Source organism: Artemia franciscana, chromosome 9 (assembly GCF_032884065.1).
Source record: "Artemia franciscana chromosome 9, ASM3288406v1, whole genome shotgun sequence".
NCBI lineage: Eukaryota > Metazoa > Arthropoda > Branchiopoda > Anostraca > Artemiidae > Artemia > Artemia franciscana.
The window spans coordinates 28,045,553-28,071,816 of NC_088871.1; the positions used below are offsets into that span (position 1 = coordinate 28,045,553).

Here is a 26,264-nt window from a genome sequence, read left to right on the forward strand (position 1 = left end):
TTTCGCTTTAGAAACAACAAAACATCAATCGAAAGGTATTTTACAAGTCTAGGAGGTAATTTTACCCCCTTTCCTATAGGTGCGCCTGTATAGAACATGGCAAAGAAATAAAACAATTATTAATTACAATGATAAAGAGTTTTATAATTCTAGTGATTTCTTGTCAAAAATCAAGTGATTTGTGTGCTGATTTAGTGATTTTTTTTTGAAGAATCTGGTGTTTTTTTCACCAGTTATTCTGAGTTATTCTCAGAATAGGAATCTCAGAAATATGAAACAGTTATTCTGGACAGTTTAAAAAGTAGCACTACAAATTATTTCATTGGATGTATTAGAGATCAGAGTAGGAGAGGGGTTCTAGCACCTCCGGATTTCGAGTAATTTATTTGGATTAAAAATGAAAAACAGGAGATAAAGGGTAACAGATTGTTTTGAGGTGAGGTTTATAAGGGGAAAAGTTTTTTTTTTTTAATCAATAAAATAGCTTTTGTGCGAATATTCATCTTCTCCTTGGCGAAATGTCTACTAACGAGTGATACCGTAGTCGCATGTATCCATAAATAAAGCTAGTATTTATGAATGATACGTATTTCCTCTGATTTTAAGGTCTTACTTGATCTAAAGCAGCGGAAAACGGCTTCTTTTTCAAATGAAGAAATTTCTACGAAAAAATGCGATAAGCTTGCTTCTTGTCCCTATTAAAAAGACCCATCAACTAAAACGTTGATTCGAAACCTGATGCGCCAGTAATGGCTCTGGAGGACCTTCTTTTATCAACTCTATCTTAGTGTCTTTTCTCAAATCCACATCACAGATAGGAGAACTGTCTCTCCGAGCTTCAATCCTTTCCAATACCAAAAAAGTATGCCTTGAATAGTTACTCCGAAGGGTCAATAATAAATTTTATATTTGAACATTATTCAACTCAACAAATTAAAAAGGGGATATTTCATTGATATTGCAGTGGTGCGTAATTGGGATCCACAATTATGACTGCAATGGGACCTGGACACAAAAGCGACTTTGAATTTTCTAATTTCCTTAAATGAACAGGAATAACGCATTCAGATACTCAGAAAAATTCACCACTAATTCTGCTTGGCACAATTGCTAGTAGTAAGTGTCCTTTTTACACTGAACCTGATCAAAAATCATTTTAAAACCACAATGGACTCCAAAAGTTAATTAATGTGATTTTAATGAAAAGGCTATAATGAAATAATGAAAGGCTATAAAAAGATTACACCTCAGGGACTATCAATATTTCATTAAACGTGTTAGCTACCTTGGAAGATCAGCTGTATCGCGAGTAACCAAAAAAATTGTTTGTTTCTTAACTTTACTATTCGACTTTGGGATACGCCTACGTTGAGCATCGTGAAAGAAACATTGTTCTGAGTCAGCTTTATGAGACCTAGAGGGCCAAACGAGGCTTTTAGCTCCTTTTGATTTAAACCGAAAAGACATGATTGAAAGAGAAGAATTTTCGAGTTGCCTTAATAGGCAGGGAAGTAAGTTGCTAAGGGTCAGGGAGGGGCAACTACCCTTCCCGGACCTCGGGGTGCCTTCCACCAGACCTCATTCCCACCCAGCTGAAATTTAATATCTCCAAAAAGGTTGTTCACAGGCAGTATATGTCACATTACGGTAAGAATCTCATGTTCTACTGACAGAAAAAGTAAAAAACTAAGGTTTAATGAAGAATAAAATTCTTTACTAGCAAAAATCCTGCCCTAAAGGCTATTACATTTCTGATTAAAATCATGAAATCTCTTTAAATGCAAATTATGGTGAATTATTTTACGTTGGCAGTCTTCTCTAGTTGTTGCATAAATAAATTATACGCCTGTTATGGTAAAGACCAGCATTACAGGATTTTGACAACTTTAACCTTTTCTATTTATCAAATAAAAACAGTTTTTTTTAAACCCTTGTAAAATGAAATTAAACTGCAATTTTAAAACCTGAAACGAGATGAGTCATAGATCATAAAGAATGAATAAATCCAAATTAAAATAGTGAAGTTTAATTTAAAACAAACAGAAATTACCATACATATGAGTTCATCTGCTACCCCTGAAAATCCCCTTAAGAACCAGAGACACATTCAGGGGCACCGAAAGGAAGGAGATCAGGGAGACAATGGACACCAAATATTCTGAAAAAATACCTTGTTATATCTATCTATTAGCTATTCCGTATTTTAGCTATGTGCTGTGTTGAGCCAGTCAGATTGGCTCACTGGTCCTGTACATTATCATTGTGATTTTTTTATGGCTATTTAATACCCCTTACACAGCTACCGCCGGTTTTAAGTATATTTGCTCAATGTTTTGCTGTTATTCTTGCATATTCATAAAAGATAAAGAAAAGTGCTTGCCAACCCCTAAGCTTTCACGAATTTTGTAACTCTGAATAATTTTGATTTGCTGGAAATCTGCTGTATTTTGAACAGTGTTTTTAAATAAAAATACAAGACGAGCTGTCAAAATAGGTGTAACGTACTTAAGTTTATAAATTTAATAAGTTTATAAATTAAGTTTACAAATCTACGTTATTGTTGCTATTCCCACAATTTGACGTTTTAACCTTGAGTTTGATCATACATCAGTTGGGGCTACGAGGTCACACATGAGCAGAAGGGGAGTGGAAGAGATGGTAGGCCGCTCCTGAGCTAGTTTCACCCTTTAATAGGGTCCAAGAACTGAGTATTTACTATTGGAAAGCCCTTCTCCAAGTTTAATAGCCAATTCTGTAAGATGTCTCCTGGGAAAAAAAAGTACATGATAGTAGCACACTCTGGGCTAAGTCAACGCCATTGCATTAACTATGCTTTTTGCCACCGACAAATGTGTAAACTGACATCTTGCTCACAAACTAGCGGTTTTTATAGTTCTGAGAAAATATACATTTGTGACCTGTGAAGTAAGTGCTAAAAATGTCATCTGATAGTCTATTACCTTTTTTAAGAAATCAAATAATTTTATCGTATTGGAATATTTTAATAGGTTTTGCCACCCAAGAGCAGTTAAAGCCAACTTGGGCTGATAATATACAATTGTCTATTGGATATTGAAATATTCTGAGGTATAGATGACGGCAGGGATAAGGATTTTCGCACCCGCTATTCTTACCTTGGCATTAACTGACTTCATTTTGTTCGTTGGACAATGTAGAAGAAATGGCTAATCGCCACATGGCAGAATGGCAAAAAACGCCACTATGATGTAAATCCATCTCTTGCGACTCAAAAAGGGGATCTAACAATAGCCGGTTCACCTGATCGGGATCGGTTGTGATTTGCTTATTTTGAGTGAGAAAAACTGCGATGTAGCTATATTTTAATCAAATGTTTTAAGCATAGAGGTGGTTAGGGGTTTAGTTAGGTTAGGTACTTAATATAATACGTTCTTTGCGACATTCTTTCCATAATTCTGCGATATAATTTCCACAATTTTATTTCTGAAGTATCATATTATCATCATGTTTTGGTATATTTCATTAGGATTAAACTAACTTCACGTGTTGGGTGTGTTTCGTTATACAGACAAGTACCGACCGTTCAGTTGTCGTTCGAATCATCCTTCTTTCAATATTTTAGGATCATTGCTCCGATATATCCACCCTCAAGAAAAACAAGAGCTAAAAGCTCATATGGCACTTGTGACGAGGTCGGAAGAGCCAAGAGCTCATATGGTATGAGCTGTAGCAAAATTCTGAGAATCAATAGATTGCTTTAAAAGGAAAATCAGAGGTTTAATACCGGTTGGGATTTAAAATAAGAGCTCTGAGTGACGAGGTCCTTCTAAATATCAAAATTCATTAAGATCCGATCACCAGCTCGCAAGTAAAAAATACCTCAATTTTTCTAATTTTTCCTCTCCCTTCAGCCCCCCAGATGTTCGAATCGGGAAAAACGACTTTATCAAGTCAAATTGTACAGCTCCCTGACACGCCTACCAATTTTCATCGTCCTAGCACGTCCAGAAGCACCAAACTCGCCAAAGCACTGAACCCCACCATCTAACTCCCCCAAAGAGAGCGAATCCAGTACGGTTCCGTTAATCACGTATCTACGACATTTATAAGCATTTTCCAAGATTTATGGTTTTCCCCTCCAGCTCCCACCAATGTCAACAGACCTGGCCGGGATTTGAAATAAGAGCTCTGAGACATGAGTTCCTTTTAAATATCAAATTTCATTAAGATCCGGCCACCCGTTCTTACATTAAAAATACCTCAATTTTTATGACTTTTCCAAATTAACAACCCCCAGCTCCCCCAAAGAGAACGGATCCGTACTAATTATGTCAATCTCGTATCTATAACTTGTGCTTATTCTTCCCATCAAATTTCATCCAGATATCTCCACTTTAAGCGTTTTCCAAGATTTCCGGTTTCCAAGATTTCTGTTTCCCCCCTCTAGCCCTCATGTCCCCGGATCCGATTCGAATTGAAAATTGAGCATCTGAGACATAAGATTCTTCTATATATTAATTTTCATTGAGATTCGATCACCCATTCGCAAGATACCTCGATTTCACGTTTTCCAAGAATTTCGGCTTCCCCCTCCAACTCCCTTCAATGTCACCGGATCTGGTCGGGATTTAAAATGAGAGTTTTAAAGCACAGGATCCTTCTAGATATAAAATTTCATTAAGATCTGATCACCCGTTTGTAAGTTACAAATACCTCATTTTTTCTAATTTTTCCGAATTACTCTCCCCCCTCCAACTCCACCAAAGAGAATGGATCCAGTCCAGTTATGTCATTCACCTATCTTGGACTTGTGCTTATTCTTTCAACCAAGTTTCATCCTGATATCTCCGCTTTAAGCGTTTTCCAAGATTTTCGGTCCCCCCCCCCCTAATGACACTGGACCCGCTGGGGATGAAAAAAATAAGAGATCTAAGTTTCGAGGTCCTTCTAAATATGAAATTTCATTAAGATACGATCACTCTTTCGCAAGTTAAAAATACCTCATTTTTTCTAATTTTTTAGAATTAACCTCCCCCCCCCAACTCCCCAAAGAGAGCAGATCCGTTTCGGTTATGTCGATCCCGTATCTAGGACTTGTGCCTATTCTTCCCACCAATTTTCATCCCGATCCCTCCACTCTAAGCATTTTCCAAGAGTTTAGATTCCGCCCCCCCAACAGTCCCTTCAACGGATAAGGTTGAAATTTAATATAAGAGCTCTGAGACATGATATCCTTCCAAATATCAAATTTAATTAAGATCCAATCACTCCTTCGTAAGTTAAAGATACCTCGTTTTTCTAATTTTTCAGAATTAACCCTCCCCCCCACTCCCCCAAAGAGAGCGGATCCGTCCCGGTTATGTCAATCACGTATCTAGGACTTGTGCTTATTTTTCCCACCAAGTTTCATCCCGATCCCTCCACTCTAAGCGTTTTCCAAGATTTAAGGTACCCCCAATGTCACCAGATCCAATCGAAATTTAAAATAAAAGCTATAGGAAACGATATCCTTCCAAACTTAAAATTTCATAAGATTCGATCACTCCTTTGTAAGTTAAAAATACCTCATTTTTCTAATTTGTTTAGAATTAACCCCCCCAACTCCCCCAAAGAGAGCGGATCCGTCCCGGTTATGTCAATCACGTATCTAGGACTTGTGCTTATTTTTTCCCACCCAGTTTCATCCCGAACCCTCCACTCTAAGCGTTTTCCAAGATTTTAAGTAAGAGCTCTGAAACACGATACCTTCCAAACTTCAAATTTCATTAAGATCCGATCACACCTTCGTAAGTTAAAAATACCTCATTTTTTCTATTTTTTCCGAATTAACCGGCCCCCCACTCTCCCCCAGATAGTCAAATTGGGAAAACGACTATTTCTAATTTAATCTGGTCCGGTCCCTAATACGCCTGCCAAGTTTCATCGTCCTAGCTTGCCTGGAAGTGCCTGAAGTAGCAAAACCGGGACAGACAGACCGACAGAATTTGCGATCGCTATATGTCACTTGGTTAATACCAAGTGCCATAAAAAAATGAATGCGCATCCGTGGTCATCCCTATCATAAACAGTACAGCATTTGGCATTTTAGTAGATTACGGCCTGAAACCCCGGCAATCGGTTTTCTAATATGCCAACGTTGGTGGTGTACTTATCACCAAGATGGAAAATGCGAAAGGAAAGATAACAAGAGCTAAGAGCTCATATGGCACTTGTGACGAGGTTGGAAGAACCAAGAGCTCATATGGCATGAGCATACAACCCCTCCAGGTGGTCGAATCGGGGAAACAACTTTATCAAGTCAATTTCTGCAGGTCCCTGACACGCCTACCAATTTTCATCGTCCTAGCACATCCAGAATTACCAAACTTGTCAAAGTACTGGACCCCCTCCCCCAACTCCCCCAAAGAGAACGGATCCAATCCGGTTACGGAAATCACGTATCTACGACATTTGCTTATTCTGCTCACCAAGTTTCATCCCGACCTCTCCACTCTAAGCGTTTCCCAAGATTTCTGGTTTCCCCCTCCAACGCCCCCCCCCAATGTCACCAGATCTGGTCGATATTTAAAATGAGAGCATTGAGACATGAGTTCCTTCTAAATGTCACCCGTTCTTAAGTAAAAATACCTCAATTTTTCTAATTGTTCCGAATTAATCCCCCCAACTCCCCTAAAGAGAGCGGATCCGTTCCAATTATGTCAATCACGTATCTAGAACTTGTGCTTATTCTTCCCATCAGGTTTCATCCCGATATCTCTCCTATAAGTGTTTTCTAAGATTTCCTGTTTCCAAGATTTCTGTTTCCCCCCTTCAACCCCCTATGTCCCCAGATCCAATTCAAAATAAAAATGGAGCATCTGAGACATAAGATATTTCTATATATCAAGTTTCATTAAGATCCGATCACCCATTCGTAAAATAAAGAAACCTCAATTTTCACGTTTTCCAAGATTTCCAGTTTCCCCCTCCAACTCACCACAATGTCACCGGATCTGGTCTTGACTTAAAAAAGAGCTCTGAAGCACAAGATCCTAGTAAATATCAAATTTCATTAAGATCTGATCACCCGTTCTTAGGTTACAAATGCCTCATATTTTCAAATTTTTCTCAATTACCCCCCCACCAACTCCCCCAAAAGAGAGCGGGTCTGGTTCGGTTGTGTCAGTCACGTATCTTGGACTTGCGCTTATTCTACCTACCAAGTTTCATCCAGATCTTTCCTCTCTAAGCGTTTTCCAAGATTTCTGGTCCCCCCTCCAACTCCCCCAATGACACTAGATCTGGTCAAGAATTAAAATAAGAGATCTGATTTACGAGGTCCTTCTAAATATGAAATTTCATTAAGATCCGATCACTCCTTCGTAAGGTAAAAATACCTCTTTTTTCTAATTTTTCCGAATTATCATCCCCCCACTTGCCCCCCCCCCCACCCACAGAAGGTCGAATCGGGGAAACGACTATTTTTAATTTAATCTAATCTGGTCCCTGATATGCCTGCCAAATTTCATCGTCCTAGCTTATCTGGAAGTGCCTAGACTAGCAAATCCGGGACAGACAGACCGACCGACATAATTTGCGATCGCTATATGTCACTTGGTTAAGACCAAGTGCCATAAAAAAGGAATAAAATGATTCTAGGGGTATTTTTCCCCTTCTTCAAAATACGGGCAAATTTTCTGAGAGTCATAGCTGATAGTGGATAAGTTTATGAATTTTACATATTTAGAATCCCATAAAGAGCCAATTATTTTGATGCATACATTGTAATCAAAACTTTTTACAAATTGATCCTTACTTACTCTCAGTTACCACAGACTGTTTGCTTACATCATTACATAGTTGCATCGTCACAAACATTTATCATAATAACATTTTTCGTCTTGTGCGTATAGCCGACTCTTAGGAGATTCGCCTAGCGTAATTGCAGTATTTTAAAAGTCTCAAATAGAGAATGTTGCATTACAAGTCGTGATACTTTTTTACCTACCAATCTACAAGTATGACATAAATCAGTATCTGTACTTCGATCATCGTAGTTTATATTGTTCAACAGCTGTCATTAGGTTAAAACAATTAATAAATAAATACGAATTCCTTTCCTCTTATAGCCAAGTACCAAAATTTTATCCATCAAGTTTTTCTACTCCTTATAAATACGCGCAAGTGCTTCAAATCATCATTTCCCTTACACCGGACAAAAATATAAACCGCTCATGACCTAAGCCTTCCCAAAGACTTCCTTCGTTCTCCAAGTGTCAGTGAAATACCCCTTAAGAAAATATCCCACCTTCCATAACTCCCCTGAAGCCTCACTTTAGCATGTCATTCCTCCCTTCATGTCTGATTGACTAAATGTAGACGGCGAGAGATGCTGCCTTGGTCCAATGTGTCTACCATGCCGTATGTCCTGCTTTTGCAGCCTTGATTGGACTTCCAGGGATACATCCCTTTCGGAAGATTTCTAAGTCTTACGAGAAACCTCTTTTCTTGAATAAGATTACAATGATTCCCTAGCAATAGAAGCCGACACTGTAAAAAATAGATTTTTATGGCACTGGGTATTAATCAAGTGACATATAGCGATCGCAAATTCTGTCGGTCTGTATGTCGGTCTGTCTGTCTGTCGGTTCCGGTTTTGTTACTTTAGCCCTTCTAGGTAAGCTAGGACGATGAAATTTGGCAGGCGTATCAAGGACTGGACCGGATTAAATCAGAAATTGTCGTTTTCCCGATTTGACCATATGGGGGGGGGGAGTTGGGGGACTGGTTAACTCGGAAAAAATAGAACAAATGAAGTATTTTTAACTTACGAACGAGAGATGGGATCTTAATGAAATTGGATGTTTGGAATGGTATCGTGTCTCAGAGAACTCATCTTAAATACCAAAAAGATCCAATGACATTGGGGGGAGTTGGAGGGGGGAACCTAAAATCTTGGAAAACGCTTAGAGTGGAGGGATCGGGGTGGAACTTGGTGGGAAAAATAAGCAGAAGTCCTAGATACGTGATTGAAATAACCGGAACGGATTTTCTCTGTTTGGGGGTTCGGAGGGTTACTTCTGAAAAATTAGAAAAAATTAGGTGTTTTTAACTTACGAAGGAGTGATCATATCTTAATGAAATTTGAAGTTTGGAAGGATATCGTGTCTCAGAGCTCTTATTTTGAATCACGACCAGGTCCGATGACACTGGGGGAGTTTGGGAGGGGCCTAAAATCTTTGAAAACGCGTAGAGTGGAGGGATCAGGATGAATCTTGGTGGGAAAAATAATCACAAGTCCTAGATACGTGATTGAAATAACCGGAACAGATCCGCTCTGTTTGGGGGAGTTGGGGGGGAGCTAGGGTCAATTCTGAAAAATTAGAAAAAATTAGGTATTTTTAACTTACGAAGGAGTGATCATATTTTAATGAAATTTTACATTTAGAAGGAACTCGTTGCTTAGATATCTTATTTCAAATCCCGACTGGATCCAGTGTCGTTGGGGAGGAGGGGGAATCGGAAATTTTGGAAAACGCTTAAAGTGGAGACATCAGGATGAAACTTGGTGGGGAAAAATAAGCACAAGTCCTAGATACGTGATTGACATAACCGGAACAGATCTGCTCTCTTTGGGGGAGTTGGGGGGCTAGGGTTAATTCTGAAAAATTAGAAAAAATGAAGTATTTTTAACTTACGAAGGAGTGATCATATCTTAATGAAATTTTATATTTAGAAGGACCTCGCAGCTTAGATATCTTATTTTAAATCCCGACTGGATCCAGTGTCATTGATCTCTCCACTCTAAGCGTTTTCAAAGATTTCCGGTTTCCAAGATTTCTGTTTTCCCCCGGATTCTGTTTTCTGAATAGGAAATCTTGGAAAAAGCTTAAAGCGGAGAGATCAGGATGAAATTTGGTGGGAATAATAAACCCAAGTCCAAGATACGTGACTGAACTAACCGGACTGGATGGAGTTGGAGGAGGGGGGGTTAATTCGAAAAAATTAGAAAAAATGAGGTATTTGTAACTTACGAACGGGTGATCAGATCTTAATGAAATTTTATATCTAGAAGGATCTTGTGCTTTAGAACTCTAATTTTAAATCTCAACCAGATCCAGTGAAATTGGGGGGAGTTGGAGGGGGAAACTGGAATTCTTGGAAAACGTGAAATCGAGGGATCTTACGAATGGGTGATCGAATCTTAATGAAACTTGTTATATAGACGAATCTTATGTCTCAGATGCTACATTTTCAATTCGAATCGGATCCGGGGACATGAGGGCTGGAGGGGGAAAACAGAAATCTTGGAAACCGGAAATCTTTGAAAACGCTTAGAGTGGAGAGATCGAGATGAAACTTGATGGGAAGAATAAGCACAAGTTATAGATGCGGGATTGACATAATTGGAACGGATCCGTTCTCTTTGAGGGAGCTGGGGGTTGTTAATTTGGAAAAATCTGAAAAACTGAGGTATTTTTAGCTTAAGTACGGGTGACAGGATCTTAATGAAATTTGATATTTAGAAGGAACTCATGTCTCAGAGCTCTTATTTCAAATCCCGACTAGATCTTTTGACATTAGGGGGAGTTGAAGGGGAAACCGGAAATATTGGAAAACACTTATAAACGTCGTAGATACGTGATTGACGTAACCGGACTGGATCCGCTCGCTTTGGGGGAGTTAGGTGGTGGGGTTCCGTGCTTTGGCGAGTTTGGTGCTTCTGGATGTGCTAGGACGATGAAAGGAAAAGGACGATAGGCGTGTCAGGGAGCTGCACAAATCGGCTTGATAAATTCGTTTTCCCCGATTCGACCATCTGGGGGGCTGAAAGGAGAGGAAAAATTAGAAAAAATGATGTATTTTTAACTTACGAATGGGTGATCGGATCTTAATGAATTTTGATATTTAGAAGGACCTCGTGACTCAGAGCTCTTATTTTATATCCCGACCGGCATTAAGCCTCTGATTTTCCTTTTAAAGCAATCTATTGATTCTTAGAATTTTGCTAGAGCTCATACTATATGAGCTCTTGGCTCTTCTGACCTCGTCACAAGTGCCATATGAACTCTTAGCTCTTGTTTATTATAAAATGCGCATTAAAGGAGTATATTTTGTTTTGATTCCAAATGTGCAAAATTCATTAAGTTTAAATGTACCCATCAGATGATATTAGTAGAAAAAATTGTATGCTTAGTTTCAGAAAAAGGGAGGAAACATCCCCAAAAAGGTATATATAAAGCCTCCCACTGTCAGAAGCGCTACCACCATGTGGTGGCCCATTCTCCCTTCCCTGCATATCTGTAATGCATATAAAATTAAAGATTATTCTATAGAACAATACCCACTATTACTATTGATTATGTGCTATTGCATAGCTGTGCACCTATGGAGCGACGTCAAAACTTATAACGAACAGAAATTACTTCGTATGTGAAGGGGACTGCTTCCTCATCAACGCCCCGCTCTTTACGCTAAAGTTTGACTCTTTCTCTTAACTCTATTTTTTAAAACAGTAAAAACTTTTGCGTAAAGAGCGGGACGTTGATGAGGAAGCAGCCCCTTTCACATACGAAGTAATTTCTGTTCGTTTTAAGTTTTAATGTCGCTCCTTACTTTCCGTTAAAAAAACTTGTGTTTTTTTATTTAATTTCTGAACGTTTTTGAATCAATGCATGTTTTAATTTTGGCTCTCCGCAGATGAATAATTAATACAAAATTTGTATATTTATTTTTTTCGCTAAATGGCTTTCTCATAGTTTTGATCGAATGATTTCGAGAAAAAAATGAGCGGGGGAGGAGGCCTAGTTGCCCTCCGATTTTTTGGTTACTTATAAAGGCAACTTTTTATTAGTAAAAGATATACGTAACTTATAAATTAGCCTACGTAACGTACTTCTGTATTCTCATGTTTTTATTACGTATATGAGGGGGTTCACCCCCTCGTCAGTACCTCGCTCTTTACACTAAAAATACTTTAGCGTAAAGAGCGAGGTATTAGGAGGAGGTGAGCCCATCATATGCGTAATAATTTCTGTTCGTTTTAAGTTTTAATTCTGATCCTTACTTTCAGTTGAAAAAACTTTTTCATATTTATTTTTTCATTCTTTTTTTTTTAATAATGCTAGAAAATCCTGCGCTCCCTTCATGGAAATTTTCGTCCCCCATGATGAATTCATCCAAGGAAAGTTCCCCCAACATATCCCCCTCTTCTCACCCCCCAACCAAAAAATACCCCTGAAAACGTCTGTACATTTTCAAATAACCATTATTATATGTAAGCACAGGTCAAAGTTTGTTACTTGTAGCCCCTCCCACGGGGACTGTGGGGAGTAAGTCGTCCCCAAAGACAGAGTTATAAAATTTTTCGTTTTTCGACTATGCTGAATAAAATGGGTATCTCAGAATTTTGATATTGTGACTTTGGGAAAATAATTAGCGTGGGAGGGGGCCTAAGTGCCCTCCCATTTTTGGTCACTTAAAAAGGGCATTAGAACTTTTCATTTCCATTAGAATGAGCCCTCTCGCAAGATTCTAGGAACACTGGGTCGACATGATCACCCCTGGGAGAAAAAAAAAATAAAAAAAAATAAACACGCATCCGTGATCGGCCTTCTGGCAAAAAAAAATACAAAATTCCACATTTTTATAGATAGGAGCATGATACTTCTACAATAGGGTTCTCTGATACCCTGAATCTGATGGTGTGATTTTTGTTACGATGCTCTGACTTTTAGGGGTTGTTTTCCCCTATTTTCTAAAATAAGGCAAGTTTTCTCAGGCTCGTAACTTTTGATGGGTAACACTAAACTTCATGAAACTTATATATTTAAAATCAGCATTAAAATGCGGTTCTTTTGATGTAGCTATTGGTATCAAAATTCCTTTTTTTAGAGTTTTGTATTGAGCCGGGTCGCTCCTTACTACAGTTCGTTACCACGTACTGTTTGATATTGAGAACATACAGAAAAGACGAGATTTTTTAAAATCTAGTAGATAATGATTTTAAAACACGAAACCAACAGATATTATCCTTAGTACTGACTTAAGGCGAACCAAAATACGTGATGAGATCACAACCCTTTACTAAACATCTCATTATTTATGGTAAAGCCTAGCTTATGATTTATTGAGAGCAAAATTGGTATCTATAGCATGTTGAAACACTAGCGCAAAAACCCTAAAGCCCTCTCATGTATAAGATACAGATCTTCCATGTCAAAACAAGTAGAAACAAATAATAAAAAAAAAAAAGAATTTTCGCTGCAATATATAACTATAAAACATTTTATTTTTCTGCTGATTCCAATACCACCATTTTTAAAATTTATTTTGCCCCAAAGAACTTAATAACCTGGAAAACCTGGCATTAAAAGGGGTGCCACTACCAAAAAGAGGTGCGAATTAGATTTCAAACATCATAATGTCTTTGCAAAGTGCCAAATTATGCCATTTTCAATACAGTAATTTTTGACACACAAAAACAACACATTTCAACACACAGTAAGAATGCTGGTCCTAAGAATGATAAAATGTTGTCAAGTGACAACTTCGAGATAAAAAATCAGTTTAAAGTATCAAAAAGATAATTTTAAAACCTCTTAGATTTTTGTCGGGGAAGGGGATAGGTAGATAGGTAGATAAAGTATGAAAAGTGTTTTTTCCAAAATTTCAAACTTTCCATGACAGGTCATTCAGATGAACACAGAGAGGTTATTTAATCCCCTGCCCCAATAAGTGAACCCAAAAAGGAAGTGCGATAGCAAACCCCCCTCCCCCCATAAATTCTTGTATATTATACAATTTTTCAAATTAAAGTAAAGAACGACTTCAAAACAGAAGATGAACAGAAATAACCCCTATATATAATTACATTCCGCTCTTTGCGCTGAAGTGTGACTTTACCCCCAGCGATTGAAGAATGAATGCATCTCGCACAAGAGAAATAAACAATTATTCTAATAATATTATCCCGTTGGCTCGAGAACTAAAGGGCCTATGTACTACCAATTGCTTGAATCCCTCTTTCACAATTGCTTCGGAGATAAAAATTTTCATCACAAATATTTTGAAAGACAGTCAATAAATGAAAAAAAAAACGTGTTTTTACGAAGTGGCAATATGTGTTGTCCTCTAAAATGCTTCTAGCAAAGATATATTCAAACTTCAGCTCAAAGAGAAGGAATTGAAGGGATGCTACCCCCTTTTATATCGTGTCACTCCTGTTACTCACTGGCAGATCCAGGGGGCGGGGGAGACCATACCCCCAAGATTTTTCAGATGCCCCTTTCCCTGTTTTTTTTTCTTTTTTCTCTTTTTTAAGAATAAATTTGTCAATTTGGTCAATTATTGGTATCTTTGTCAGATTGCCCCCCCCCCCCAATGATTTTGCTCATTAGCTCCCTTATCACATTCCCCCCTTCCAAGATTTTGCTCTGGATCTGTTTTCGTTTGAAAAAACCTCTTTTTGTATTTTTAAAGACAAGTATTACGGAGGGTTTATTAACTTTGTACTGGACGGCAAATTTAGCTTGGATGTAGGTAATTCTTTTTAATAATACTAGTTTTTTAGAGACCACCATCATTGAGGCAATAGTATGCTTATCTTATCCAAAGTTTAATTAAACAAGAAAATTGTCAGGGTTTTATATCTATTCTTTTTTTTTGCATAGCAAGATTCTTGTTTTGATTTTTTTTTTTCTTAGCGTCAGTGCATAAAAGAAAAGAAAAATATCAGTGAGTCAGAAGTCAAAATATTCAAAGATATTCTAGCCAATGCAACTGTTGTGGAAGAGATTGAAATAATTTGATCGGCCTGCATTCATTTTAATACTTGGTTTTCGGTAGATATGTTTCAATAGGATATATCTATACAAATCTGATAAAATAAAGACATCTTTTGAGGTTGTTGGTGTTCCAATGTACCAGCTACACATCACTTTGAGGGCAATCATCACGTTTCCTGAAGATAAGGATTAGGTCATAGACCATTTCCAAAATCATAAGGTAAATAATCATATACAAGATTATTGCTTATTGTATGGTCTAATCACCCATACAACTGATAATTATCTGTTGCTTGGCCTACTGATGCATCGTGAATTAGTTTATGGATCTATGAATTTCAATAGTATTAAAATTGTTTTTAAACTATATGGACGACAACAGACTATGCAAAACGACCACAATTGTAACTAAAAAATGATTAAATACAAAAAAAAACTGAACTTAGAACGACGTCATCGGCAGTGAGAAAGGCCACTGTTCCTGTCTGATTCAAGCAAGAGCCTATATGTAGGGATTGAAGTCCCTGTCCCAGTCTGAGGGAAGCAAGGAATCAGTTTTTAGGACCAAATTCCTAATACCCCTCCTGTGGTGCCAATTAATGGGTCAGGGGGGCCTATCTTTTTTAGTATTTCTATTTTCTTAATAAAAAAAATTGTTGTAATTCTTGTCTTCCACTACATTTTATGATTTGAGCCCCTGCTCCTGCTAAGCAAAGCAAGGGCCTGGTTACGAGTGCCAAATATCCGAACTGTTGAGCAAAGCAGCGTTAGCCGGGCCACAAAGTGTGTCAGCATCTTAAGTGTAGAAAGGTGACAGAGTTACCCATTAAGTGGGCGGATTTGCTCGCCAAGACCTGGCGAAGCGTTTTTTGTAACTGGGTAATTTCCTCTGCTGTTCAATTCCGTCGAATTGGCCTGAAAGGCTAATAATACATAAACCCCAGGTTATTATCGTAAAAATGGCAGCAATAACCAAAATTCAAAAAGCTAGAAGTTCATCCATTGTGTCTGCCTGGCAACACTCTTCTTTAACAAGGCAGAGTAGAAGTTCCTAAGATATTCAGCTTTACCAACCATTCCAAAGAGAAACACATTACTGCTACATGTAGCAATAAGTTTTCCTATATTTAGAAGTATTTAAAAATACTTAGAAGTATTTCTACGTCTGGCAATAAGTATTTCTATGACTATTTCGAGTAAAAATTCCGATTTCTTCCTTGTGCAATGGCGAATCCGTTTCCAAATGTACCGTTGCATTACACACTATCCTCCCTTACTACGAATTAAAATTTCCGACAGTTATTGCATTTATCGTTTCATTCTTGAAGGGCATTGGCAGCTTTTGCCGCAACGAAAACAATGTTCAAAGATCTGGTTTTCCATTATCTAGCCTCCTTATACAGGATTAGGAAAACATAAAAATGAAATGGAATTAGCTGGTTACAATTGGGTCGCTTGATATTTTAAAAGCTGAGAAGCTGCATATCAATGTCAAACGTTAATAACTCAAAGGTACTCGTATCAGATTCATGCTACCCATAAATAACTAAGATTGAATTTTTATCATGGAGGGTGATCTCCCAACATGTCTAATAATCTATTGTCTGAATAGGCTATCTTGGTCAAAAATAAAATGTAAAACGTGAGCTACAGTTAGTGTGAATACCTCGAAAATACTTGAAGACATCTTTTTGTGCTCCATTCTTTTGACATAGTTATCGTAGGCGTTGCAATAGTACTGTCTAAGTCACAGCTTAGATACCAATACAGTTATGAAAACTCAATTTATTTTTGGGACACAATGCGCGGTAGCGATGCTAGCGGCTGGAGACAGGAAACTCGCAGCACAGCTTAGATACCAATATTGGTATCTAAGCTCTGTATGCAACAAAACAAAATCGCGTTCCTGTCTATGGCGTTGTAGTACGATCTACGCGTCGGAGCGCGGGCTTGGAGAAGGCGCCAAGTTCAGAGCTCTGTACCAAAAGCTTCTCATGGGCAAGATAGGAGTTTTCATAACTGTATTGGTATCTAAGCTGGGGTCTAAGTAAAGAACGAAGTGTACCCTATGTATTATTATATTTTTCCCCCAAGACGCTTGGCAAAGAAGAAATTGTATCATGCGCAAACAAGGGCTTTACACTAATTTGGCTACGGCCCTTTTCCCTCTTCCCTGGCCGTAAAAGTGATTTTTATTAGTTTTAAGTTTTACTTGAACATTCCGTTTAATTTTTAATCGTTTCAAGATTTATTTATTCATCTATAGCAAAACTTAGTGCCTCTATGTTTGCTATGATCGTGTATTTTAATTTATGTTCGTTTTGAGTTTCATTTATTCTTGGGCCGTTTTGAGTAACAGAAATTTGTTTTCGCGCTGGTCTTAAGTTTAAGTCTTAAGTTTAATATGGCTCTTTACATTTCTCTGAAAACTTGTTTTTGTAAAGCTTTTTTTATTAATTGATTCCAAGGAAAAATTCAAGGTATTACGTAGGACCCAGAGGGTATGCTTTTCGAATATGTTAAACTAAATCGAAGCACACTATGTGCATCCAATTTTGTTCAAATAACACATCTGCAATATCTCAGGAACGACTTAGGGTATTAAGTTAAAATTGTCAGGGTATGTTGAGTGATAAATTGGACCAATACAAAATTTACTATGTCATCCAAGGTTGTTAAATGGGTGCATATGCGATATCTCAGGAAATATTATATGAATCAGGATGAAAATTTCAAAGCATGTCGATGAGGACAGCTGATTAATATTCGTCAATAATCAAGGTTGTAACATAATGGGGGCTGCAATTCCATCAGCCCTGTAGAGCCCCAACGATTATGCGGATTTCACCAAATATATTTAAATATTTTTTCCCGTAACCATCAATCTAAAACATTATAGCACATCTGTTATTGAAAATTGTTGAAAAATTTTGTCCAACATATAAATAGAGACGTAAAATCTGGATTCTTATAGAGAAATATTCAATAAAAAAAAAAGTTTTTCAGCAGAAAATAAGGAGCAGCATTAACACTCAAAACGAATAGAAAGGCTTCCGCATAAGGTAGGTCTGCCCCTCTTCAATGTCTTGCTCTTTAAGCTAAAGTTTTTTAGTACTTTAAGAAAAAACTCCTGATTCTAATCAAACGGCCCTTGTGTTTCAGGAGTTGTTTTTAAAGGATTGGGGACAAAGCAAACTTTAGCGTGAAGAGCGAAGTGTTGAGGAAAGGACAGCCCCCTCATATAGAGAAATTTCTGAACTTTTAAATTTTAATGTTGCTCCTTATTTTCAGTAAAAAAAAATTGTTTTTTTTTATTTTATGTCTGATCTTTTTTTAATAATGCCTGGAAATCTACTTCCACCCTCCTTGGAAAGTCCCCCCCCCCGAAAAAATCGCCCCTTCGAAAGTTCCTCCCACGTAAAATCTCCACCCTGGATAATTCCATTCTCACTGAAAATTCCCCCAGAAAACTTCCTGCGAACAATTGTGCTTGGAAAGTTATCGTTAGCCTACTTTCAATTGAAAACAGACTTGTTTCTGATTTAATTTCTGACTGTTTTCAAGTGATACTAGAAATCTCTTCCTCCGTAGAGAATTTTTCCCAAAACTCTCACCAATGGAAACTTTTTCCGCAAAAAATTCTCCCATGAAGAATTTTTCATATAAGAAACCCCCTCTCACGGAAAAACCCTTCATATAACTCCAATCGAACTAAAAATTCCCCCGGGATAACTCCCTCCCCCATCTCCACGTACAAATTGAGTTATTAAAGAGAAAGTAAGAAAAATAAAAAGAATTGCGTATAGGAATTCTGGCAAATTCCCCAGTGCAAGATTTACCCTGGTAAAATTTATCCCCGGAAAATTCCCTCCAAATGGAAAATTCTCCCCATTTAAAATCCCCCCAGAAAATATCTGCATACATACCAATATCGTCAGTTGAGTATCAAAAGGACGTATCTCCATAATTGCAAGTTTTCAGAAGAGGAAAAACAAAACCTCATAATTTTCTATTTTCCCTCCAATAACTGTAAAACAAAAGAAAAGATTGATGTGTGTTGATTTACATATCGATCTGTTTTTGTTTCACGGTTATCGGAAAGGAAATAAGAAAATTGTGAGATTTTTTTTGTTGCTCTTCTGAGCATTTACAATTATGGAGATACGTCCTTTCGATACCCGAATAACAATGCTACATGTAAACAAGGGTCAAATTTCGCTTCTTACTACCCTTTCCGCAGGGGTTTTGGGGGATTATGTCATCCTCAGAAACATAGATGATAGACCTTTCAAATATGCTGAACAAGATGGGTATCGTATCATCCTAATCATATGACTTTGGAGAAAAAGGAACGTGAGAGGGGGACTAGCTGCTCTCCAGTTTTTTTATCACTTGAAATGGGCACTAGAACTTCAACTTCCATTCAAATTATTCTTATCCCGATCTTCGAGGATACTTGGCTCGATATATTCACCCCAAGAAAAACAAAGAAACAAAAATAAAGAAAGAAAGAGGCATAGGCAAAAATACAGAACCATATATTTGTGCAGATGGGAGCTTTAAACCTCAACAATAGGGTTCTCTGATATGCTGAATCTGATGAAGTGACTTTCATTAAAATTCTTTGACTTTTGGGGGATGTTTCCCTTCTTTTTTGAAAACCACGAGTAGAGACCTATCTTGGAAGTAGACAATAAAATATTCCTTTGGCATCCTTCCAAGGCCACTCTGAGGCAATCCACTTGGAAAACTGGTTACTTTCAGCTAACTTAGAGCAGGTGATCACACATACGTGTTTAACCGGTTTATCATGAACTTTGGCCCCCCCCCCCCCCCCACTCAATTAAGAAGACAAGCAATTAGATGGGTATCCTCAGGGTATACCATTGATATAAGCGGTGACGGGTGTTTGCAACCCCCCACCCCGGATACCTTCTAAAGACCGGAACGTATTTTGCACTTTACTAAAACAAGATCAATTTTAAATTATGATCTAGTCTTTACAAGCCGCAGGGGGTGCAAGCCCTACTTTTCTTTGTGGTAGTTTCGGCTCATTTTGAATCTGACTTGGTTATTTAGTGTAGTTTCTGTTCGTTTTGGGTTTCAATTATTTATTGATGATGATTTATGGTAGTTTTACGCTTGAAAAATTATTTGACTTTACTTCTACTCGACTTTGATTTAATGTAGCTCTTTACTTCTCTTTGAAAACTCCTGTTGTTGAAATTTTTCAATTCATTGCTAAATAGAAGCACATTCATTCGTGCCGTATCTCCATTTTTCCGAGGTGGGCTGACAGGCAGGTACTGAGGGATTTGTTTAGAGAAGAGGAGGGATAAAACTTCATTTAGGCATTACGAGAAATGCGAGAACTTACAGTTGAAATTTAGAAATTTTAATGGGGCAAGGGGCACATATTTTTAGGAGGAAAGGGGGAATCCCCCTGTGTGTGGGACTGGAGGCCAGGACCAAATGTTCAATATAATAAAACCTTGGCATCTCTTAAAGAAAATATTTTGTATTGCACTTTTTCAAGCTTTTTTTCGCGGGGCTTCAATTTCACTGATATGGGTGTCCGTTTGGCATAGACGAATCTCAGAAAAATAAATATGATCTCTAAGTATGTTAAGAGATCTGTTCAAGATTATTTTTTAACTAACAAATTCGGACAACGAACAAGTTCAACAACAACAACGAACAAGTTCGGGATAAATCCATTTATTGAGACAGCAAAAACAGGAACAAAAGTCTAAATATTTCGATCAAATACACAGTGATCATAATATTTAGATCTTTGTATCTGTTTTCGCTGTCTCAATAAATGGATTTATCCCCATTTCAAAGTTTATTCGTTCGTCATAGAAAGGCAGTGTGGTCTGAAAAAATGACACCTAATTTAAGGTGTTACATCGAAAAGAAAAATTATTTTTTAAAGACATTTGTCTTACGTCTTTTAAAGAAGACAGGTTTATTTGACCCGTTCGACAAAATTGAGGCCCTTTGTACCTGCTTTTTTGCCAAGTGATTTGAATTAGCCCTTGGACATAAGGGTCATACCTCCCCCCCAGCCCAACATGAAGTCAACTTCCAAGTGAGAACGGCCGTAAAATACCATTCTCACTTAAATTCTCTGCTAGACGGATTGGTACTGGAGGAGTTCTGTTAAATCTATTGTTTTTAATTTTATTAAATAAAAAGACAAAGGTTTTAGCGTAAAGAGCGGGGCGTTGAGGAGGGAACAGCCCCTTTCATATACGCAGTAAATTCTATTCGTTTTAAGTTTTAACGTCACTCCTTACTTCCAGTTAAAAAATCTTATTTTTTTAATTTAGTTTCTGAATGTTTTTTAATTAATGCATGTTTGATTTTGGCTCTCCGCGCATGAAAATTTAAAACGAAATTTGCGTATTAAGTTTTTTTTTTTTTTTTGCTAAATGGCTTTCTCTTAGTTTTGATCGGCCGATTTTGAGAAAAAGGAGTGGGGGAGGAGGTATAGTTGCCCTCCAATTTTTCGGTTACTCAAAAAGGCAACTAGAACTTTTAATTTTTAATGAACATTATTATTAGTAAGAAATCTACGTAATTTACGAATTAACCTACGTAACGAACTTCTATATTCGTATATTTTTATTATGTATACGAGGGGGTGTTCTCCCTCATTAATATCTCGCTCTTCACATTAAAGTTTTAATTTTGTCCCAATTCTTTAAGAATGACCTCTGAATCACTGGCCGTAGAATAAATAGTTGAAATTACTAAAAATACTTTAGCGTCAAGAGCGAGTATTTAGGAGGAGATGAACCCCTCACATGCGTAGTAACCTCTGTTCGTTTTAAGTTTTAATGCTGCTCCTTACTTTCAGTTGAAAGAATTTTTTCATATCTATTTTTTCATTTTCTTTAAATAATGCTAGAAAATCCTGTGCCCCCTTCATGGAATTTCTCTTCCCCCGTGACAAATTCCTCCAAGAGAAGATCCTACCACATATCCCCTTCCCCTCAACCCTCTCCCCAACCAGAAAATCCCCCTGAAAACGTCTGTACACTTCCCAATAACCATTACTGTATGGAAACATTGGTCAAAATTTGTAGCTTTCAGCCCCTCCCCCTGGGACTGTGGGGGAGTACGTCAGCCCCAAAGACATACTTATCATGTTTTTCGACTATGCTGAAAAAATGGCAATCTCAAAATTTTGATCCGTTGACTTTGGGAAAAATGAGCTTGGAAGGGGGCCTAGGTGCCCTCCAATTTTTGGTCACTTAAAAAGGGAACTAGAAATTGTAATTTCCGTTAGAATGAGCCCTCTTGCGAAATTCTAGGACCACTTGGTCGACACGATCACCCATGGGGAAAAAATCAAACAAACAAATAGACACGCACCCGTGATCGGTCTTCTGGCAGAAAATACCAAGTTCCACATTTTTGTAGATAAGAGCTAGAAACCTCTACAATAGGATTTTCTGATACGCTGAATACGATGGTGCTATTTTCGTTAAGATCTTATGACTCTTAGGGGGTGTTTCCCCTTATTACAGTTAGTTACCACGAACTTTTTTAAAGTTGATAATGGTCACTCCTTACTACAGTTCGTTACCACAAACTTTTTGAAAGTTGATAATGGATATATTAATCTCCTTATATTCACTTTAGCTCCTTTGACACTTCGCTTGAACCAATTTTATATCAATTTTTCCATTCCATTTGTTTCGTTATTTTCTACGATTCACACTGTGTTTTTCTTTAACGACGTCCTTTTATTATTGTTTTTTATCCTTCGATAATTCGGCTGTGATAATTAAAGGGGAGACATAGCCATCCTTGTACCTTTTCAGGAGAGCCAAAAAAAAAAAAACGGAAAAAAAGTTTATTGGCTGTGGTCGCTCTGAAGGATGAGGCTAATGGAGAAAAAGGAAACATACTCTAAACACTGGCTACACCTGTTGATTCCTCGTGCTGAGTTTACCCACGACACTCATTTTCGACCAAAATGGCATATTTTTACACTTTTAATTATGACAGCCGAATTGAATGGCCTCTACTTTGTGGGTTTAATTTGTTGACAGTATTAATTTAGTCAATACTTCATTTAGCGATAAATTTTTTAGTGATTAGTTTTTTTTTTTTGCTTTTATATGTTTACTAATTTGTTGTTTGATGAGACGGAAATCCAATATTTTTTTTTTGTCTTGATTTTGTTATTCTTAAAGGAAAATACGCCTTATCTCCTTACTTGGGGTTTCTCTTTCAGCAAGTTTGCTTTGAAGTTTATTAGACCTTCATGGACTTAAAAGTAAGACCTACTAGATTACATAAGCCCCTTTCAAGATTTTGTTGTGGAACTTGAACCTCCACTAGCATTTTGAGAGCAAATCAAGGGTAGACATGGCATCCAGTCTCCCCACCTGAGGTCAATAGAAACCGCACTTCCAAAATTTTCAATTTATATGGCAACAGTGTACTAAAATTAAGACTGTCAATAACCATTTGAAGGCTCTTTGTGGTGTTTTTACCCCCTACAAGCATAGGTTGAAATGTGTGTAAGTCTTGGAGAGGCGGGAATTAGACTCATTTGTCTAATTGTCAAAAACACTTAATGTGGATTTTTAAGACCAATGATAAAACATGCATTTGAACACCCTTATGTGCCCATTGAACATGCTTGACCTAAGATCCACAAGTAGGTAATATAGATCCGACCCTACCTATACCCAATAAAGTCCCACTGTATGTGGCTGACTCCAGTGCTCCGAATGTCCTTCGTTATAATTTGGAGTTTAGTAATTAATTGCTTGTAGGATTGTAGTTTCAAGATATCTATTTTTCCAGCGTCAGAGCTCTCTGTTCAAAATTCCGAAAGAGACGGATGGTTTGTCAATTGTGACGTTTAACTGAATCACCGTGGTCGTTATTTTCAAGTGCATCAATCATTTTGACTAATGAAGACCTTTCAATAAACTGAAGAGGAAGTCTGAAACTTAACAACAATGGGGGAACGTCATGTTAAACAAATGAATCCAGGAATACTACAATTTGAGATATTTCGTCTTACGAAAGAGCATCATCTCGGGGATAGCCAGTTCAGCACAGGAAGGATTATTGGTTAAATTGTGAAAATGAATTAAATTCTGGATATTTTAGTCTGCAATTTTATTGTGATTGAAGAACTGTATTATTGTGCAACTGTGACAGCTCAGTGTGGCTTCTGTAAAATGAAAATGTATATTTCAGGTTCTGTTTGTAAAAACATCAACTATGTCGACCACGTTCTATTATTATAATAAAAAAAAACATTTTTTCCAACTGAAGGTAAGAAGCAACACTAAAACTCAAAACGAACATAAATTATTTCGCATTTGAAGGGAATGCCCCTCTCTTCAATACCTTGCTCTTCACGCGTAAGTTTTAGCACTTTTAAAAAAGATTCGTATTCTAAACGACCCTTGTGTTACAGGAGTTGTTCTTAAACAATTGAGACAAACAGTCAAACTTTATCATAAAGAACAAGGTATGTAACATAGAATTCTTGCCATGGAAACTCACCCCAAGCATAAAATCCCCCACCCCCCGAATTATAACGGGTCAGTGAATGAACTTGATTGGTAGGGCGTTTATCATACAAGTACTAAATGTCTGTATACTTCCCAATAACAAATGCTATAGGATCACAATGGGCAAATTTCATAACTTACAGCCCCGCGGGCTATGGGGGTCGTATTACGCCAATGGCATTGTTATTTAATCTTTTAACTATACTGAATAATATGGATATCTCAAAATTATGATTGGACGTCTTTGAGGAAAGAAGGGGCCTGGGAAGGGGTCTAGGTGCCCTCCAATCTTTTTGGTCACTTAAGAAAAGTACTAGAACTTTTAATTTCAGTTCGAAAGCATCTTCTCCTGATCTTGTATGACCATTAGTTCAATATGATTACCTCTAAAAAGAAGATAAACACGCATCTGTGATCTTTCTTCTGGCAAAAAATGCAAAACCACATTTTGTATATAAGAGCTAGAAACTTCTACAGTAGAATTCTATGATACGCTTCATCTGATACGCTGGTATGATTTCTATTAAGATTTGTTTGACTTTTAACGGGTGTCCCCCCCTTTTTCGTAAATCAGGCAAATTTTCTCAGGGTCGTAGTTGATGAATCTATATATTTCGAATCAGCATAATAAGCCGGTTCTTTTAATATATTGATATCAAAATTTCGTTTCTTAGAGTTTCAGTTACTATTGCGCCGCGCCGCTCCTTACTTACAGTTCGTTACCACGAACTGTTTGATTAATATTTCTGATCCATCTTAACTGCATTATTATACACCAGCCTATGACAATCTGCTAGGCTGGAACTTAGAATCGGAATGGCAATAAATTACTGGTTACCTTTTAAAAATTCAATATCCTTTGAAAATGACACTTTAAATCCTTTTTGACACATATCTCCTTTGACACTGTGAGTAATTTCTATAGCAAGCTTAGTCCCATTCAGTACCGCCAGTCTGGTTACGTGACAAGGAGCTCGGCCGAAAAGGAAAATGAATGATCGAAATGACAGAAGAATGTGTGTTTTTACTGAACATTCTTCCAAAAAAAAGTGAAATCGTGCATCTGTGGTTTGAATATCAACTTATTTTGTAGTTTTACCCTTTGTAATATTATATCTCTATAACTCGTGCATTCATATATTAATTTAAAAGTGCATTACAAAATACAAGTTTTTCAAGAAAAGTAAAGAATCATATTAAAACCTAAAAAGAGCAAAGATACAATATTATGATAATCCAAACTCAAACGAACAAAATTTGCTATCAATGAATAGATGAAACCCAAAACGAACAAAAACAAACGAAAAACGAAGAAAAATTAAAATGAGTAATCACATTGCCCATTAAAATAATAGACATGCTGACAGAAGGCCATGTCCAGGGGAAGGGGTAATGGACTTGACCCCCCCCCCCAAAATCTTTGCCAATTCGTATTAAAGTAACAAAATGCATATAAACAAATTTTTTATGTGTTTTGTAAACTTTTGTTGTACCCCCCATCCGAACAAAAAATATGGAGACACCCTTGGCAATAGGTGAATAAATAAATTCTAAAACAAACAGAAATCAAATGAGTAATAAAGTCAAATATAAAACCAACAGATTTTACCCCAAATAGGAGTAGGTCTTTCACCCCCTAAGCCTAGAACGTCTGTTTTGTAACTCTGACGTTACTATTCCGAACACTGTGTTTTAATTTGCCATAATTTAAACAGCAGTAACGAAAAAAAAAAACATTTACAAGGCCAATCAAGGTTCCCAAATATGACTAGTATCCCCCTTCAAACTTTCTAAACCGATTTATTTCCATTTGTATTTTATTGAAAACGATATATAGGCTATGATAGAAATTCGGTCTTTTATCTGTCAAAACACAATCACCATAAAAATAAGTATTAGTAGAAAGAACTTATGAACGTAGACTGGAAGTTTAATATATAATTTTCGGGTAGTTTCAGGAATCTTTTACTCT

General features: G+C 37.2%; 1 protein-coding gene and 1 long non-coding RNA gene across 5 annotated transcripts in view; one reads left to right on the forward strand and one right to left on the reverse strand.

Annotated features, from left to right (window-relative positions):
* Positions 1–26,264, reverse strand: part of LOC136031224 (lachesin-like) — an 81,774-nt gene that overhangs the window by 43,099 nt on the left and 12,411 nt on the right. The window lies entirely within an intron of this gene.
* Positions 1–26,264, forward strand: part of LOC136031225 (uncharacterized) — a 55,144-nt gene that overhangs the window by 17,216 nt on the left and 11,664 nt on the right. For all 3 annotated transcript variants that reach the window (XR_010618463.1, XR_010618464.1, XR_010618462.1), the window contains exon 2: positions 23,571–24,050. This is a non-coding gene — a long non-coding RNA (uncharacterized LOC136031225). The remainder of the gene's footprint in view (positions 1–23,570; positions 24,051–26,264) is intronic.